The following is a 16,718-nucleotide window of genomic DNA, read 5'->3' as shown; positions in this document are numbered from 1 at the left end:
TAGAGGAAATGAGACTGCCTTAGCGTCAGGAGTGCCACAGGAAAGTCATTTATCCATTATATAATATCATGTGTTATATCTTCTTAAAAGCTTTGGTTTGTAAGCTATGGATTTCACATACAGCGCCAACACTTACATTCTCTACTCCGTTTGTAACATTGGTGTGGGTGGAGGTATAATAACATACTATCATGTCCTTTGGCAAAAACAAAAGATTCCAAGATAATTAAACCCATAAATATGGCTACAGGGTGGGTGTTGATTTTGTTCATGTTGCATAAAAATGTTAGAAAAGGCATAAAAGGAAATTGAAACAATGATTGATGATGAGGCTTTTGTAAGATAAGTGGTGCTGCAGTGTTGTTCCAGACAACTGAAAAAGTGTGAACAATTAGAGCGAGCACATTTATTTTCAAAGCAGGATTTAGCATGTAGAGGACAAGCTGTGAACCAAACTGTTGCTGTGTGGTAACTAGCAGACAGAGATATGCTGAGAAATTAGCCAAAGAGACTTTACATTAAAAAGGGGCACATAAAACAAAACAGTCATGAAGCTGAAGTCAGGAAATTGAGCTGGGTGGATTGATGGAAGGTAGACTTGGATTGAGGATGGGTCTTGGCCCAGAACAGACACCATCAACTTTAGGTGAAGATCTGCAAAAAGAGGCAGTTCTACGATTTTTTTGTTAATTTCTCAGGGAATGATGCATGGAGCTTGATGAAGAAACCTAATACAAATATGGATTTAACTGATTAACATATAGATTTGATTGAATTTAAGGGGACTGTTGCAGAGGCATACGTTGTAGTGGGCGCCATTCTAGTTCAGTTTATCCTTCACCCTGTCAGTTATCGGTAAGTTCTCTCAAAAGCCTAAATCTATTTCCCAGGGTCTAAGGAGTTATCGCGAAATTACTTTTTTTTAACCTGACAAGGTCTCAAATACCCAAAGATGTTCAATTACAATGTTACATTTAAAAAAAAAAAAAACTTAAATGATTGTGGAATTACCAAAATTCGAGTCCATAAATGTTCTGATCTCCAATAATCGATTGTTTTTTTCAGTCAGTATATTTTAGACTGTTAGATTCAACATACACAAACATAGACAACTCTCTCTGTAAGGTGGGAATTAGAGCGTCAAGGCTTAAAATGATTATGACATCAGGCAACCTTTTTCTTTGCAGATGGTTTGCGTGCCTGCAGACGTATGAATTACTTTACTTGCAATATTACATCTAGCTTGTTTTTATGTGAATGTGGCATGTGATGCTATGGCTCACAAGTGAGATCACCATGGATGCTGTCATATTGTCCCACGAGTTGTTCCATTATTCACCATCTGTAGAGGATTTATCTCCAGATGACATCATCACTACAATCTCTTTGCAGCTCAGCTTCACAAACCAACAATGAGCTTTGCAATATTATGTAAATCAGATACATATGAATCACACCATGAATTTTCACATATTATATAATTATAATGATTTGACTGAGTGGTAATGAGTCTGGTACAGGTCCTTCTAGTACAAAGCCCCACTATTTCCATACAGGATTCTTTCCAGAAATCTAACTAATCTAATCTAACCATCGATAGGATTCAGACGCAGATAAAAACATTTTCCACTCTTAATATTAGACGTTGGAGGATTTTTGCAGCCTTGCCAGTTTTATGTGCTTTTCGAGGGCCATGTAGTTTTATTTTTCCAGTCAGCCATATCAAGCTTAATTAAAAAAAAAATACCTAGGCAAAAACTTTGTGGCAGCCAGCTAGAGTCAATAGTGCGAGAGAATTTAGAGCTGACAGAAGCACCTCTACATGTACTGACTGGAAATCCTTTCTATCCCTACTGGTTGTGTTTCATGAGGTTATTTGAAATAGCACTGTAACATAATATATCTACAGAGCTCATGCACTTACTTCAACTCATCGTCTTCCACTGCACTGCTTTGATGGCTGTTCTGTTTGCCCAGTAAGGACTTTAATCTTCTGGTTTTTAGCTTGCCAGCAGCTATTTTGTTTTTTCCTTTTCCCCTGGGTTTATGGACTCATCACAATTCGATGTTCATCACTAGAAAAAATGGTTTTCTTGGTTATGTGTGAGCTTGATTATAGCATCGAAACTTAGTCAGAGTTGCAAGGATAACTGGTGATGACTCACCATCACATATCAGATGATGATGCTGCTCAGAGGAAATATCGACATCACATATTCAAGTTTGACCTTTCGTATTCAAATTTGTATCCAGTGATCATGGCATGATATATGACTGTTATATCAGATTGTCATTTGAGAAAGCATTTACAAGGAATTTGGCTTTTTAGCTTTTTCAGAAATGTCTAATCAAGGATGTAATGTGCCTTATCATTACCATACAAAATGCCAGGGTGTACAACTTTAACCATCAGTTGTCTCTAAATAAAACATGAATATCCTGACGGAGATGGGTCAGCCCTTGTTGCCCAGCTCTTGACTTTGTCCTAGTATCACACACATGAATATGAAAGCCATATCAGTGTTACTCAGGCTGTTTTGACAGCACTGTCTCATTCCATTTCTGTTTTTGCTTGAAAGTGTGATCTGTGATTCTGCCTCTGTCATGGATGTTTTTTTAAACCCTCACTAGACCTCTTTGATTTGGAGACAAAGCTATCTCCTATAGCTTTCATCCAGTGGATACAATTGATCTGAAGTGGCCAGATTGGTCTTTGAGAGGCCAAGCGTTGTTCTTGCTGAAGTGTTGACTTATAGCTTAAGTGTATTACGTTAATAATACACTATTGCTGTTTACTAACAGGTGAAGATAACATGCTGAAATCCAGGTCACACTCTGCGTCATGCATGGTTTAGGGGCATTATTTTGGCATTTCTTTGTTCAGTGTTTGTGACAGGTGTTAAAATGTGGGCTAGTTTTTGAACTGTTTGGTTTTGTCTCTGAAGCTCTGTTATGGTTGAGGAGGTTTATAGATAAGATGCAAAGTCAATTTTAATGCATTTTCTATTCAAAGTTAAAGGAAAGAGAATGAAAAAAAAATCACTTATGTGCAAGTGATACAGCAGCAAGCCTAGTTCTACAGCTGTCTTCCCTGTGACTTTTTTTTTTCTCATTCCGTACATACATAACACTTCTCGGTCCTGTTCTTATGGCCTTGCTCTAAAATCCATTATGGTTTGAGAAGTCGTTCTCCAGAATGCATCAAACACTTGTCTTTGCTCCCTTGACATACTTCAACACATCAATGACCTGCACCTTCAAGGAATCGATATCGAAGCAGCGACTAGCTGAGGCATGAATAAGGTTTGCTAGAGATGTCACAGTCCAGCTGGATATGTCGCTTACGCTTTCTTCAGTGTTCAAAATAACACCGCTGAGTCAAGTGTGAAGGCCAAGTCCACATTGTCTCTAGGCTAGTGTACTCAAAACACAAAGGTAGGGTGTACAGAATCTCCTTTGACTGCCCTGCCACCAGACACACATGATATTATCCTCCCTGCTGCTTTTGATAACCATAACTTCCATGTATGCAGTTACATAATCAAAACTCAACTTATTGTATCATTATTATTATTATTATTATTATTATTATGATTATTTATGAATTGTGTTAATTGTTCTGCATGTCATAGATTAATTTAAACAAGGTCACCTTTGAAGTAATACAACCAACATACATCTTCAAGGTTTCATCCTCCAGTTTGTAGCCCCCATTTTACCTCTACTAGAACCCAACATAAATGTATTTATCCTTTTAGCATGTCAAGGTGGAAACATGCAATGGTTCTACATGATGGCCGTGCTCCTACGTGCTGTTCCTGAGTTAGATTTATGAATATTGAGCTTGTGAATTATATAGTTGAAAGTGCCGATTATTTTTGCCAAGGGCTGTGGTGTCCGTTAGAATCATTAAGGTGTGCGTACACATCATTTCACCTCTCTTTATGGTGTTAGCATGTAAATGAGTCCAAATCAGTTTCACACTCTGTGACTAAATCAGGTCACATTGGTAGGAAAGCAAGATGGATAAGTAAGAAAGAAAGCATGAAAGAAGCCTTTCTCCCACAGTGCTTGGTGAAAGAGAAACCCATTCATAGCTGCATTAATCATGGGTGGCACTGAAGAATCGCTCTGAGGCGACACCCAGAGAAGCATTGAAACAGCCTTATTCGTTAACTGGGTCTGTCTGAATCATACCAGTGTGCTTTCCTCCACAGTTGTGGCTTCTGTTATCCAGCTCAGATGATTAAAACATTGATAGATGTACCTATATGGTGCAAATTGATAACATTTGTATAAACTCTAGTCTTAATATTTTTATTTGCTTGGATTTTTGAAGGCCCCCTACTCTGTTCACCTGGACTAGAATCAGCATAATTTGAATCCCTAAATGATTAGGTTTGTGGTGTGATGCCATTTTAGATTCAGATTTGAATGTTTGTGATTTATGTTCAGAACAAGTTCAAAGATATACTTGAGATCTGTAATGAGATTTTATAGTAAAAATGATAATCATTACTTTATTTATGATGCACCTTTTAAAACAGACAAAGCAAAGGCATTGCACTCAGTGAAGCAATATACAGTAACTACAAAAGCAAACCAGTCAGACAGAAACAAGACCACATTAAGAAAAAGTTCAACAAGAAGATGTAAACTGTCTGTATAAATAGTTTGTTTGCTGAAAAAATTGAAAGTCTAGAGTTTGACTGACAGGTTTATGAAGTTAATGATCACAACCTGTTGCTTCAATTAGATAATGATGTAATGAATTCAATATGAAACGTTGATTAAATATTCCACTGTCCACCAGACTCTATCTAGAGAGCGGCATTTCTTTTCTGACGAGATTATCAGTATTATTTTCTCAGACTGTAGAAAGCTGTTTCACAGAAAACATTATATGACTGTTTTCACAAGCTGAGTAATACTCATTGTACAGTTAAACTCACTGGCATGTGGAAAATTGCCCCTAAAAGACCTAAAAGAGATTATTTAGCTTCAGAGCTTAGCGTATATGTAAAGTGTTTTATCAGTGTGGAACTGGATCCAAAATAGAACCCAACCCTAATACTGAGCCATGGCTTTTGTGTCACAAGACAACAGAATGCATGAACATGAAAAATGTGAACTATAAATTTAGCTGTAAGCAGCAACCCAGGGCAGCAAGCCAGAGTGTCAGAGTCAACCAAAATAGATTGCTTAGAGGTACAATAAGGACATGCCAGAAGTGGAAGTCCGTGATCAGGAAGAGACACGTGTGTTCACATTCAGGACAGACTGAGAAGGCTTGAGTCTTTTTGGTTACACCATTACTTGGAGCCAATCTATTGACGTTTTAATCACTTAGGCAATTAGTAGTGTTTTCGAAGACGCCTCTTGTTCAGTATCTTTGTTCTCAGCATTATTTTGTAAACTTGTAGAATGAGTGTGTGTGTACAGGGCAAGCATATGGTAGACAGTCAACAACTGTCACTTTGCGCTCAGATATTCCTCCAGAATTTACCATTTTATGATGTAAGGTTGTGAGACGCTTACTGAAGAGGAAGATGCAGGTATTCCATGTGAATATGACCTAAAATTAAAACCTAGAGTTTCAGTCAAACTAACCATGGCATTGTGAGTTTTTAGTTATGCATGTGTGTGTGGTGCTGGCTTGTGTATGTGTGTACCTTAAATACCAATTTTACGAAACCCTCCTGCTGCGTTGTGAGTCATAAGATGCCTCCTCTCCCTCAGTATGCTGTCACTTATGACATTACTTAGGCTCAGATGCCTCCACCAAGCCAGCTCATTAGCTACCGCATTATTTTGAGGAGCAGCATGCTATTAGCATTTAGATGTGCAGAGAGCTTCACCTGCTGCTGTCATTGTTGAGCTATGCAGACAAACTCACATCTGGTAAATATCTTTCAGTGACAGTGAGAGATTGCTGCTATTCGAAGAAACATTTGTCGTCTATGGATGTAGAGGTAAATGAACTCAGCTATAAAATGCAGCATGCTGTTGTTCAAGCATGTCGAATGTAAATGAGGCTGAATCTTGAATTGCTTGGAGAACAAGCCTCTGGGCCATTATTTCTATGGTCAGACATGTTGGTTGATTGACAGCGCAGATGATTGTTCATCATTTGTATGATAAAGGTGATGGAGCGACCAGATGGCTGTTCTCACTGCAGTGTAAGACTTGCTCAGAGATGAATGGGGGAAAGAGGGGACCTCGCAGATTGAAAAAAATTATAAAAAAGCTTTAGCACAAATGTAAGAGAAAGAGAGAAAAAGTGCAAACATGTTTCACCCTTAACTTTTTTTTGTTTCTACATTTGCAGATACATTTCACTCAAAATACAAGTGAATATGTAGATGCCGGTCTGCTACAGAAGGTCTGAAGAAGTATTTTAAAATTATCTCTAGGTAGTAATTTTACAGATTTTGCGATTAAGGCTGATGGGAATATTTTAACACAAAGTAGCCGACTGCAAAACCCTCAATAGTGTGTATTTGATTGAATAACTTAGTGTTAAACAATGAGAGACTCTACCATTAATAATATTTTATATAATAAGCTTACATTATCTTGGCTAGCAACAGATGTTGGCATATGGATTCTTATCATATTGTAATTTATTGTCCATAATGGCTGCAAGCTAGCTAACAAGCAAATAAATTGTTTACATTCTTGGCCTTAAATTATGTTTGTTCCCTGCTTTTAAAAGAAAAAATGAAAATAAAATAAAATTTGACTTTGGGAGAACCCTGGGGGCTATACTTGAACCTAACAAGTTATTTGACTTTGTGTTACAACGGTATGACATGAAAAGTTTGATTGCTTAGTTTATCATCCCACACACAGGGTAGGATATTGATTTATTAGCACATAGGTTGCTTTTGAATGATTTACAGTCACACTTATTTTCTTGGGAAAATTGAGGAAACAAAACAAAACATGAATGGATGTGAGTTGCATTTCTAGAGCAATGGCATTGAGTTTTCATCTGAGGAAAGCTCAGACATGTTCGGTTGCTGCCACAGCAAATTTCCTGGACAGCCTGTTAGCATTAACCCCTGACTAGAGGGTGGGTGGTAAAGTTGTCTGATGAGACAGCCAGTCAAGCAGGAACTGTTGTGGAAAAATCCATCTAATCTATGTTGCTGTGCTGTTGTGTGCTCTGATGAAAATTCTGAAAAATCCCCTCAGAGCCTTAGTAGCACCAGACACAGCAGGTGCTTCTATATCTCTGGCCCAAACTTTACTCTTTGTTCTTCAGAGTTGTTATGTAGGCCATCTCTCTCCTGCTATTATTCACTCACCTGATGGGTTACACTATGTAGCAGAAAGATTTTGTGGCACTGTCAGAAAACAGTGATGTGCCTTCCAATCTGTGGGCCCATTCTGTTGTTTTCTGGTCTATGGATATGAGGTCAAACATGAATGATGTAACAATACATCAGGATATTTCTGGAGCAGTGTCAGTGATGATATATTTTATGGCAACACTATACTATATATAACAGCCTTAAAGTATCTAAGGTTGAACTCTTAACTGCTAAAATACTAAGAACACAGTAGATACAATCATGTATTTTTCAATACTTTCCATTGATATTGTAATTGTAGTTATTTATTTTGATATACAATGGAAAATACGAACTTTATGTTTTTGTCTCATTGATTCTTTTGCTGCTTGTCGTGAGCAACTGCAGTTCATCATGTTTTCCCAGGATGCACTGCAATGTTTTGCAATTGCATTTGAATAAAAATCAGCACAGAAGTCGATAGGTCTGTGTCTTGGTGTCTGTGGTGATTATCTTAATGAGTGTCTTTAGATGTGTGTCAATATCCACTCGTTATCTGAGACTTGAGTATGTTGTTATTGAGCTTGTGCATGTAAATAGTGGCTCTGTGCTTTGAAACCCTGATGAAATACCTGGGATGTGCTGACTCAAGTGTGGTTACAGAGGGGCACGTTTGTATTTGTTTAATACCGAAGAGTTAACTTTCAATGTATTATTTCTTTACACACATTGAAATACAAAGCAGACTCCAACATCCAAATGATTAAGATAAGACAACAATGTCTGGTATAATCCTGGCTGTTATCTGTTGTCTGTCATGCATGTGAATGGGCTCTATGATAGGAAAGACATTCCGAATTGTGTAACTGTCATTATTCAGAAGTGTCTTTCAGTTTTCTGAGAGATAAATGTGATACTGCAAATATCACATCAGACATAACATATGGTGGTGTCTTTACTTTCATGCACTGCACTTGTGGTGTCACAATACTGGAATTCATAACTGGACACAATGCTTTGAAAAAGTATTGATATTTGATAACAATTTCAGTTTCAAACAGCAAAATGACTATAGCAAACTGTAAATGTCACACTTCTTTAAACTTTAGTTGATGCCTTAAGATGAGGCCTTTCATAACAATGTGCAGGGTTTTGGGCAGAAAAAAGTGTTTTTTCTCACAAACACATTTTAGTTTCAAAAAACATTGTAGCATTGTAACATTGAACTTCTGTGATGCTTAGGCCCAGGTCTTTTTTGTCAGAAAGAAGAGAGGTCGAAAAGTGCAGCTGCTACCTGTGTATGGAATTCTACAGAAAAGTAGCACTGTTGATTTATTTATTTAGAGTTGTTATGTATAGAAAATCTATAATTTTGACAACCTTACAGTGCACTGACTTAAAATGTACACCTCCCACTCAGGGTCAAAACATTGCTAAATTATGCTTATGTGAGTGGGAAGGTGAAAGTGAAGGGAAAGTGATATAGTCCAATGTTAGTCTGTTTATTTAAAGAGCTTTCAATCAATGTGGATTTTGATCTCGAGTTTTGACTAAAAGGCTTATTCTAAATAACACAGGAAAGCAGCTGTTTCGTTGTGTTTTATAACACAAACTAGACCTAGGAGATGCCTAGAAGCTCTCTATATATGTTAAATTATATTTGATAATTTAGACACCATTTCTTGAATAATTTATCAACCAGATTATATCTTTAAATCAAGGTTACCTGCAGAAAAATCATGTGTTTTGGGTGTGCCGTGTATTCACAAAAGATGTCTGTAAAGTATAGGGCTGGAGCTGTTGAATATTTTTAGAATTGATTATTCTACCGATCATGCCATCAATTTTTCGAATAATCTAATTAAAAAAGAATTGTGCATTATTAAACAACAATACCAAATAATGCATAATGAAAATGAAAGGCCTGTTAAACAGACCAAGCAATTGGCTTTTATTCCTGACAAAAACATACAGGTATTTATTCCAATTGTTCCTAACACCGGGAGTAAGGGTGTGTGTTCGTTTGTGTGTGCATGTGTGACTAAGGGAGAGTGAGAGAGTGTGTGTGTGTGTGTGTGTGTGTGTGGAGTAGGCTATTACTGTCTCGCAAATTAACACAAATTAGTTTCCACATCTTAACATGATATCTAGTCATACCGACATCAGGCTACAGCCTGTACATATACCATTGGTTCCAACTACCGATGGTAGACTACATTAAATTAGCTAACATCAATGTTTACATTATCTTGTGTCAGCGATGCTTTTTGAGCTGGTGTTAACAACTGGATGCTTTCGGTTCAGATAGTGAATCATTGTTGACGTGCTGTTGTGGGACACCAGTTCTGCTGTGCAGTTGACACATTACACTTTGTTATCTTCTTTTTTAAGTGTGAAATGATCCCAAACTTTGGACATTCTCTGTCTTTTACAGACAGTTTCTTGACTCTCGCCATCCCGCCAACTCAATTCTGAACATAACGGTGTGTGTCCACAATAACAGTCCGTGTGGAAAAATGACCCCTGAGCCAAGCAGGTCACATAACGCGGGTGATAGGAATTAAACAAAGCCTAGAGGCAGAGATTTTGCTTTGACTATTTTTTGTAATCGAATTATTTGAGTTACTCGAGTAATCGTTTCAGCTCTAGTGAAGGTGATAGCACACTGCATTAAACTAATTGCTGCAGCACTGTATCAAATAGTTTCATGAACCCTCTTATTTTGGTTCAGGAGGCATTTGAAAGGTCAGAAGAGAGGTTCCACACCTCAGCAGTAAGCTCAAAAACAGTCCGTTGATTTAGTTGAACATGCTGAAATTGGAGCCGTCTGTGCTGACCTCTCAGCCTCGGGTGAGTTGAGGCTGGCTGAGGAATATTGATGAGAGAATTAAAAGAGGTGGGTTTGAAGTGAATAGATAATGAATCTGAAGACAACAACCTGCATTCTTATGACAGTACTGTATTGTACCACTCATACTATGTTTTGATTTTATGGACAATATTATGTACCATACTCTTTGATAAGACCTGAGATAGAAATTATTAATATGTTGCATTTGGTGTGTTTTCTCTTAACACTGACTGCTAAACAGCACTGAGACTAAAGCTGCAGGTCAGGACATCTTAACTGTACTGTTAGCAGCCAGCAGCTTGTTTATCTCTGCTGTGCCTCAGAGCACTCTCATTTCATCCTCTGTTCCATCTTTGGGTGCCTTAAGTCTGTAATTCAGCAAAGACAGCTTAGTTATTGCTCTGGGACAGGAGGTCAGGAAAGCATGGCAGTGAGCAACCTTGTAAAATGTTGACGGGGTGTAAAATGCCAGGGAACAGCTTATGCAAGGTTTTAGTGCGAACAGGGCACTGTAAGCTTTCGCCTGTCATGGCGGAGGAGAGAGAGAGGGCGGAGATCAATGTGGATAGATTTCCTGCTGGAGATGAGCTCTGATGACCTGAAATGTAGGTGTGCAGACAGGTATTTTTTTGTCAGGTTGGTCAGGTTATGTGAATTTTCCTGTGTACACACATGCATGTACAGTATTGATGTCTTCAGACCATTCTCATTAACAGGTCCTCTCTCATTCATAGCAAAAACTCTTTTAAAAAGGGAACTCATCAGTGTATCATGTCATGTTTGTCCCCTGAGACGAAAGCCCCTTTGATACAGCCTGTTCAAGGCGGTAATAGTCAGCCATTTTCCCACCTTGTCGTTTTGTCTAAAAGGTACAAAGAAGAAATGGGGGTTCATTATGTTTTTTTTTCTTAGCCAGAGCCCAACTAGTGACAGAACTGAATCGACTCTGTAGAAAGAGTGAGCCCCCAAGGTGTGTCACATTTTTGATGATGTGTTATGTATGAGGCCAAAAAAGCATTCCCCTAAAAAGCAGCTAGCAGCAGTTAGCAAGTAATTTAGAGGTGAAGAACAGCAACCAAAAATGTCAGAAAAAGTCTCAGGTCCAGGATGAGATCAACCACCATAACTGAGATGGCCCATGATTATTATTGCTATATTATGCTGCTGATTTCTGACACTTGTGTGTTACAAGTCACGTCTGTCGCATTCTCTTTGCTGATGGAATGCAGACATGCCATTTTAAATTTCACACGTCTTTATTGTGGCAGTATTGCACAATCTCACATCTTTTTAATGTTGGGATTAATGGGATTCCCTCATTCAAAGCCAACATGAATGTGTGGATATAAGATGTCTCCTGCTTCAATGAAAAGTACATCATGAGTGTATTTGACCAGCAGGTTGCAAGTTTCCACATCACACTTGCACACATATGGACAGAATAGAGACGTGAAGAACTGAAACATAAATTGAGATATACTGCGTAGTATGTTAAATTAATGTCAAATTTTGACATATTCACTGACACTGAACTGAGTGAGCACTTACACTTACAGTTGTTCCTTACCATCTGGCCCTCATTGCACAAGCAATGGATGGATGTCTGGTTCTGATAACACCTAGGGCTAGAAGTCTACAGTGGTTTGCTGTTTTTGAGTATGAGCGACAAGTTACCTGTTGTAGTGTTTGCATGTAATATTTGGTATATTTGATGACCTACATTGTGTCAATGGTACAGCATGTAGTTCATTATCACACTGAGCCTGAATAAGGACAAATAGTAATAATCTTACATTCTATGTAACCACTTTGATTTGGCCCTTGGAAAATGCTCTTTTGGTGCACATAATTATTCTAAACAAGCCTTTTATCATCTTTTTAGCATTCTTGAGTGGGCTCATTTCCATTTTTGTAATTATTTTTCTTGAGGTTAGAGGTAAAGTAGAGGTGTTACAGTTATAGTAGAGGTGTTAGAGTTATAGTAGAGGTGTGTTCAATGGCCTCATGATTCGATTCGATAGCAATTCAGTTGTCAGTGTCAAACGATTCTAGATGCATTGCGATGCATCTCAGTGTATGGCATCCTCAATGAGCTATATTGCTGCGCATGGCTACTCTTTCATCATTTAAATTCCCCTTTTGTTCAGAAGGTCCTTCCAATGATTAATCAACAGCAGTCTACAACATCAAAGCTACATCTTTTCAGTACATAACCATTACAAAAATAAAATATTTATCCATCTGCACTGCCTTTCACGTTTGTTGCATTCTACAGTAATGTGTTGTAATTGTTGTGAGGCAGAAGTCATGCATGGATCTTTTCCAATACGTGCGTCCCAGTAAGAAGTACTGACAAGGTTATTTATTTATTTATTTATTTATTCATTTATTTTTATCACTTGCAGGTGTTCTCTGCCTCCCTCCGACATACCTTACAGGTATTATTATAACGTCCTTGCATGCCTCCTACGTAAGTAACGTGAGCCTAATGTCTGCCCACAATTAAAAGCGTGGGAGCAACCTCACGATGTAACTTCACTGTCCAGCTGAAGCAGGACAACCAACAATCAACAATAAACTTCAGACTCTTGATTATGCTCTGTCTCTGAATCATCATGTCTTATAATCGAGAAATGTCCAAACTTCTTAAATTATAGGGGAGGTGGCTGTTTGATAATTGTCCATTGACCTATAAATTGCTTAGTTTTCTCTGTAAAATATCTTTTTTTATATTCCATCACATCCTTATGTGCACTATGATTTGCCTGTCTTAATTTCTGGGTGGAATGCTCATATGCAGTTGTTAAGGGTACAGCAAAACAACCCTTGAGTACTGTGATTAGTCAGGAATGATCTATAACTTTGGTAAGGGTATAAAGGAGAGACAAAAGCAGCATAATGAGCAGCTATTAATAATTGAAAATAGTTATTTATGCATCTTGCCATTTTTGCTTCACAGTGTCGAAGATGATATGGTGCTGGGAATGAGGCTATACAGTATAATAGTGTGTTATTCCTCGAATGTAGCTCACTGGACTATGCGCCCCTTTGTAAATGTTTTTTTTTTTTCTTCTTCTTTCATTTGGGTTGTTCGTAATCATGATCCACTGAGTGTTTTGTCTCAGACACTGTATAGCTGCAGTGTGCTGCAGAGTGAGGTGGACCTGTGGGACCAATACAAGCCTCAGGGCTGTATGCAAGTAGGAGGAGGGGAGCCATGGTGAAGTACAGCGGTGGTAAGATGGAAGAGCCCCAGTCATTGCAATTAGTTTGAACACACTCTGTTAATGTTATGTATTTCTCACCTCGTGCAGACAACAAATGTGTTCACATCATGTCCTTGTGGGTAACCTGTTCTCATTCCCAGGTGATCAAATTCAGATATAAAGTCATCTTGCATTTAATACAGATGCACAAGGTATCCTTTTGTGCAGGCCTATTCACCTACTTTTTTTAAGTTAGGTATGTTTCATATAGGCACTAAAGGGTACCTCTTGTATGAGAGGCCGGGGGCTGATAGTGTTCATCCCCACACGAATCACCAATTGTTGATAAAGGAACTAAGACAAAGTTTTTGGGTTATGGTTAGAGTAATGCTTCAGACAAGATGCGGGTAAATGTTACAGTCATGCATGTGGGTGTGATGGTTAGAGTTGGAATCTTATGGAAACAATGTCCTCTGAATAAAGAGAGTCTGTTATGTCTACAGAAGTAAGCACCAAAGTCACTGATTGCCCTGTCAACAATTTTCTATAGCTGTTTTTTTCAACGCTCAGGCATTGCTCGTCTCTTCTCCTCCTATATACCAAACTTTGCACTATTCCCTTGGAAGATTGAGTCAGCGAGTGTTGATCACTTGCAGTTCAAAAGACCATTTTGCCTTTTTCGTTATTCCCTCTCTCCAACATTCGGTCAGTTACATTGCTGCTGAGGATCCAACAGCATATGAGTTCTTGTTTTAAGTCAGCTGTTTGTGAAGCCAAGTTTTGGCTTTCTGTTACTTTGATTGGTAGTTATTACATAGGCAAGTGGAAAACTCTTGATATCATGCAGGAACCATGATAGATTAGCTACTCTGTTATTTAGCAAACAGCTGCCATTGTTGTGGTCTTCACCACACTGTTCAATTACCTGTTCCTTTCGGGTGTTTTTTTTACCGCCATCTGACCAAATCACTTCACTCAGCAGAACCCCCACTGGCTGTGAAAGAGCTATCATACTGACACCAACAGTGCTTATGCTGGTGGTGTGTTTTTCTAGCTGATCTGATCTAATTGATGAGTTGGGACAGCAACTTGGGCCTGCCACATGGGGACTCGGGACATGAGGATGAGATGTGACATGCGGCCTTGGCTTAATGGCAGATGGTGAAGCCTTGCTGTCACAGCTGAGCTAATGTTGCTGTTTTACTAAGTTTGCTGAAACTCCCTCCCTGAAATGCAAGTTACTCCTGTTTATCTACACCGCTGTCACAAACAGTGGTTGTCTGGGAAAAAAATCTTTTTATTAAAAAAATAATGATGGAAATTTTGGATACTTGATACCTATATATGTATATGTGTGTGTGTATATATATATATATATATATATATATATATATATATATATACATATATATATATATATATATATATATTATATTTTAGATAATTGATGTAGCGATGAGTGTCAGTGTCAATCTGTGTCAGCAGAGTTTCTACAGGGTTGATGCAATTGCCAAAAAGATTCTGCTAGGGCTTCAGGTCCTTATTTCAGAGTCAAATCACAGCTGCCCGCAGTGTCACTTTCTGTTTTGTTTTATTCACCAGATGTCCTCTTGCCACTACAACCCAAACAGTCCCATTTCTCATCATCGACCCTCATAGCTTCTGCACATCGAGGCAGGAGAAAGGGATCAAAGCTCCATCTTTGCACTGAACTGAGTGTCTCTCATGCGCATTGTCAGTTTGATGCTCAGCGTGACGCTCTGTCTCCTTTTGTGTTTTAGGTCACCGCCTGGAGCAAACAGTAGAGCTGCTCTCCCTACCTACAGATATCAGTAAGTTTGCTTTACTGTGCCTTGACAGGTTTTAACGGTATGATTTTATAATGAAGAGTGTGGGAGGACTCCTCATTGTGTCACATGAAACATACTCAAGTTCTCCCAAATTGTAGAAACACATCAATAATGATGGGACGACCACTGCCCACTGTTGTGTGTTTCTGTGCACTGGTACACTCAGACCTGTTTCTGGGCACAGAGTGAGCACACACAAACAACCTCCAGGCACTGGGGAGCTCCTTATCTTGCCTGGCTGTCCACTGAGTCATGCCTCTCTGGTGTAGAAACAAACACTGAAGGGACAAGATGAGGAAGGGAGTAAGGAATAAAACGATGGAAAAAACATATAGGGGTCCAGTCAAAGAGACTTTGTTGTGTGGAGGCGGCAAGGTGACTCTTCTTGGTGTTTACAGCTGCGTTAAAGCTCATATGCTTAATGTTTTAACTTCTGCATGATGGAGTATTGCAAAAACAGAAATCCTCTGCTATTATGGTAAATCCGATTCCGATTGGCTTGTGAGCGGAAGCGAGTCCTTGTTGACAAGGCCAATATGCAGGGCTCCTGAGAGAGAACTCACACACTTCACACTATGTTAGTATTTTTACGCATCAGAGACAAAACCCATTAATTGATATCACACTTTTCTAGCTGAGACACCTTTAATGTTTTGCCATGGTTGATTGAAAAACAAACAAGCTATGCACTCTCATATATTTATAATTTATCTTGCCAATAATAATAATAGTTAGTTATCCCACCTGTAAATACATTAAGAGGTTAACAACAGTCACATTGTTGATATTTTTGATCAAACTGTGATAGGCAGTTAGTTCCTCTGATTGAGGAGGAGGGAAGGCATCATGGGAGAACCCAACTGAAGACATACTGTACGGAGGTGGAGGAAGGGGACGCAAAAACAACAGTTGAGCAATACAAAGTGTCGTGAGTCTCTCAACACTGCCTCCCCTCATCATTTATTAATATTCTGCTAGAATATTCATCCACCCTGGTACAGTGCCATCCACCCACAGAGAAATTAATAGAGCTCTGTATCATCCTGACACTCAACAGTATATCACAGCCTTTGTTATTATAGTCACTTGAATATCATCCATCATCAACCGACTCCTTCCATCCGTTCTGCTTGTGTGTTTATTTCATGTTTACTGTTGATAGTCACTGCATCCTTTTTTGTAAAGTGATTAAAGAGAGACAGGGGCAGGGCTGTTTGTTCTGGGGTTTCAAAGTCTGAGCCTCAGTGTGGTCTGAAAGGAGCTGTGACTCCAGAACTAGATCACTGACATCAGTTTCATAACCATTCTCGCTCGAGCTGGTCTGTAAACAGTCAAAAATACTCCTCTATCCATCTGCATGTCACTGATATGGGAAATCCGTAGCGGTTTGGATCCATATGAGAACTTGAGGGATAGACTGGTTTTGGGGATGGCTGCATTTGGAATTTGAGTCATCCAGTGCAGCGCAGTGATGTGTGCTCAGTCTGCCAGCTGCTATGCTTCACTTATTCTGATT

At 38.7% G+C, this 16,718-nt stretch overlaps 1 protein-coding gene across 2 annotated transcripts in view; it reads left to right on the top strand.

Annotated features, from left to right (window-relative positions):
* The window catches only part of apba2b (amyloid beta (A4) precursor protein-binding, family A, member 2b), a 68,994-nt gene that overhangs the window by 2,888 nt on the left and 49,388 nt on the right, over positions 1 to 16,718 (top strand). For both annotated transcript variants that reach the window (XM_037094494.1, XM_037094495.1), the window contains exon 2: positions 15,134 to 15,184. The gene's annotated coding sequence lies outside the window, so the exon portion shown is untranslated. The remainder of the gene's footprint in view (positions 1 to 15,133; positions 15,185 to 16,718) is intronic.

The sequence above is a fragment of the Acanthopagrus latus genome, chromosome 4 (genome assembly GCF_904848185.1).
Source record: "Acanthopagrus latus isolate v.2019 chromosome 4, fAcaLat1.1, whole genome shotgun sequence".
NCBI lineage: Eukaryota > Metazoa > Chordata > Actinopteri > Spariformes > Sparidae > Acanthopagrus > Acanthopagrus latus.
The sequence above is the reverse complement of the archived record's forward strand: the minus strand, read 5'-3'. Positions and strand labels throughout refer to the sequence as shown.